This window comes from Eleutherodactylus coqui, chromosome 13 (genome assembly GCF_035609145.1).
Source record: "Eleutherodactylus coqui strain aEleCoq1 chromosome 13, aEleCoq1.hap1, whole genome shotgun sequence".
In the NCBI taxonomy this organism is placed as follows: domain Eukaryota; kingdom Metazoa; phylum Chordata; class Amphibia; order Anura; family Eleutherodactylidae; genus Eleutherodactylus; species Eleutherodactylus coqui.
Window position 1 is genome coordinate 101,941,979 of NC_089849.1, and position 3,593 is coordinate 101,945,571.

The following is a 3,593-nucleotide window of genomic DNA, read 5'->3' on the forward strand; positions in this document are numbered from 1 at the left end:
GACTCCTTTCTATCTTGACTACTCTCCAGTGACCAGCACGGCTACTACACCTACAGCTCCAATCCAGCATCGGTAAGACATAACACAGAGTCTCCAGAACAGTGAGTGCAACGTACCCCTGAAATAAATCAAACAACAGAGGAAGTTCAGTTTAGTCAGCCTGGTTTCACCATCCCATACTTCTACCAAATAGCTCCCTTTGAAACCCCACTGATAACTGAGACTGGCGGGTTCATCCTTGTTAACAGTGAGAGTTAAAGGAATTGTGTGTGATATTTTTACCTTTGGATCTACTGTGAGATATAATGATTAAACAAATTCTACAAAGTATGAACTGTTAAATGCATTTTCATGAACTGTTAAATGCATTTTCATTACCAGCGTTGAGTAAACTGTGTACCTTTTGGTTTACCCCAAAAGCTTTGTAAACTCATTTGGTTATTTCATCCTCTATCCACATGAAGTCCCCCTCAAAGGTACTGGCGTCACGTGTCACTATATTCACATACTCCAACTTGGATATCAGCCATTACTACTGCGCGCAGCCAAGTTAGGCCCTGCACAGCCATTGCTGTGGCTATGAAGCCACCATTGACAACACCATCATACTCCCTGAGGCCTCCTCTTCAGCAGTTAGGCACATGCTTGGTCGCCACAATATCATACATGTGGGATCATTCCACGGGAGGGTACAATTACTTTTAAAGTTGCAAAATGACCCAAAAAATTATAACATAGTAGCCTCTTTGTGTGGCACACAGTAATAATACTGCTGCTTTATTGCCCCCCACTCAGTAAGGATGCCCTCTTATTGCACCTTCACGGTAATGATATCCCTGTCAGCAACTCCCTACACAGTATGATGCCCCTGTAGTTCCCTCTCACAGTAGTGATACCCCCACACAGTAAAGATGCCCTCTTAGTGTCCTCACAGGAAAGAGTCCCTAGTCATGCCCTTTATGTGCATACCCTTTAAAATAAAAGCACGACTCCCCTAGCCCCACTTACAGAAGATACCACTCAGGAGGTCTACTTCTCTCTGTCACTGTGCTGTCTGTGGCTTAATGCACAGATATATAACCTATGTCTGTATGCAGGCTTTACTTCTCTTTCCTCTTGTGGGGAGGCTCCATCCTCCAGACACTGACTTCAGTTTCTCTCGGATTCACACCAGATGGACTCCTCTCTTCCAACAGAGCCTTTCATGATTTAGGGGATCTCACCCACACCCGCTCGTCTCAAGCATCAAAAACTGTGCATTCACACTCTCTGTCAGGTCTCATGTCCAGGGGCGGGTCGGATTCTGCCTGTGGGAGCCTGCAGCAGAATCCGACTCTGCCAGCGGACGGCGACCCTGCGTACCTGTGCCTGTCTTTTTTTTTTTTTGTACTGCGAATGTGTGTGGAAGTGCACATGCGCGGTACAGTTTCTTTTTTTTTAAACTTCTGCTTTCCCGCGGATTCCGCGGCCTGTCTGCAATGTCAATTGCGGACAGGCTGCAGATCGGCCGGCTTCCATTGACTTCAATCCATACTGAAATGGAGAATGCTGCGATTTGTTTTCCGCATGAGGAATCCGGAAAACAAATATGCATGTGTAAATTGAAATGCGGACTGCCTAAGGCTCCACCGCTTCGCTTGGCCAACTGATGCAATCAATATACATCTCAAGCTTCACTTTTTTGGAGGAAAAGTCGTAACTTTTGGCCTAAGTCACTCTATCCTTCATTGTCCTTTAAATGTCCCTCTTTTTGACCTGGTAGCTTTGCAGCCTGAGGAATAAACAAACCAAAAGAAGTTCATGCTTACCTGCTTCAAGATACAGAGTGAGCGCAGATCATTCTCCAGCTCTTCTTTCGGAGTCTTTATTGCATCAATCCATAATGTTATTGCTCTCGGTAAAAAAACAACAAGAACTGATCTTGTAGATATGATACATTTTAATAGCGAACAACAACAAAAAAAAAGATGTTAACAGCGCAAGCTTTTAAGACTACTTAGGTCTTTTCATCAGGCTTGGTATCCGAAAATATATCAGAAGAAACATATATACAGGGATATACACAAAAGAGTAGACACATGGTGTGATTAATTAGCATAAAAAATAACGAGAGTAAATCCTTAATTAGTCCACAGGTAAGAGTTCTAAATTGATGTACGTTTACAGACCTGGTGCCCCCACTATCCTTGGACCAGATCTCTCCAATCTTATAACCCAGCATAAATCTATTAGAGAGATTGAGTCCTGTGTTCAAGGTATCAAACATTTTTATAAATGTACTAGCTGATTTACCCGGCTTCACCTGAGTAAATTTGGTACTGCTGTTTACCTCTTGTTCACATGTAAAATTTCATGAAGTCGTGGTTACTTCAGAGGAATAAAATCTGTATACACATCAAGGAGTGTTAGATTCTCCTCAGACTGCATGTACCGATGTCCCTCTGCAGAATTTGCCACCCCTCTCACTCTGCTCACTTTTTACTCTTAAAGGTAAGACCCCTTTTTATTGAAATTTACCCCAGACTGGAGGTTGCAGCCCCTTCTTAGCCTTAAAGGCATGCTCCATCCCTGCAGTCCATGGCCGCTTCCTTATGTACTTTACAGCCTTTCAGGATATGTACACAGATGTCAGTTAGATTTTCTTTCGTATATACAGAGAGAGGTCAGTTAGATTCTCTTCCGTATATACAGAGAAAGGTCAGTTAGATTCTCCTCAGTATATACACTGTGGTTATGTAGTAGCAAGAGTGGCCTGTAGAGGGACTCTGAGCGCAGTTACCGTGTTCGGTTTAGTTAACCTGGACCTGTAAAGGTGTGGCTACACAGGTTAAATTTACCCTCCCTCACAAGCTCAATGTCCCTTGAGGCCTCTGGAGCATGAGGCCCTGAGGTCTATGTAGACCTGGTGCTGTTCTGTGAGAGACCCAGAAGCACAGAGTGGACAAGGGATAGTCAGCCCCTCACTTGTCGCCTGTTGGGGCGAAGTCACCTTCCTGGAAGGTACGCTGAAAGAAGTGGTATACGTTGCTGCTACGTTTAAAATGCGGAGCCTGTGAGAACTGTGACCTACAACAGTGCGGAGCTGCATGTAATATGCTGGACTGTATGTGTATGTTAAAGACATGTGCTATGCGAAAATTAACGCTGGAAGAGCCAGCATTTGGACTTTACCTGTGTTTCTGGACATCATTGTGGTGAGGCAACCCCTGGGCAGGGAAAAGTAAGCGAGACATCTCGGGCAAGTAAACAACACTTGCCACAACACATAGAGGTCCATGAGATTTTCCTCAGTATATACACAGGGATGAGGTATATTCCCCTCAGTATATACAAATAGAGGTGAGGTAGATTCTCCTCAGTATATACACATAGAGGAGGAATAGATTCTCCTTAGTATATACACATAGAGGAGGATTAGATGCTCCTCAGTATATACACATACAGGTGAGGTAGATGCCCACCTGTATGTGTATATAATAGTGCACAAATAGTGTATGTCTAAGTCTATATGTATATACATGTATATACTGAGGAGAATCTACCCCACTTCTGTGTGTATATACTGAGGAGAATCTACCTCACCTCTGTGTGTA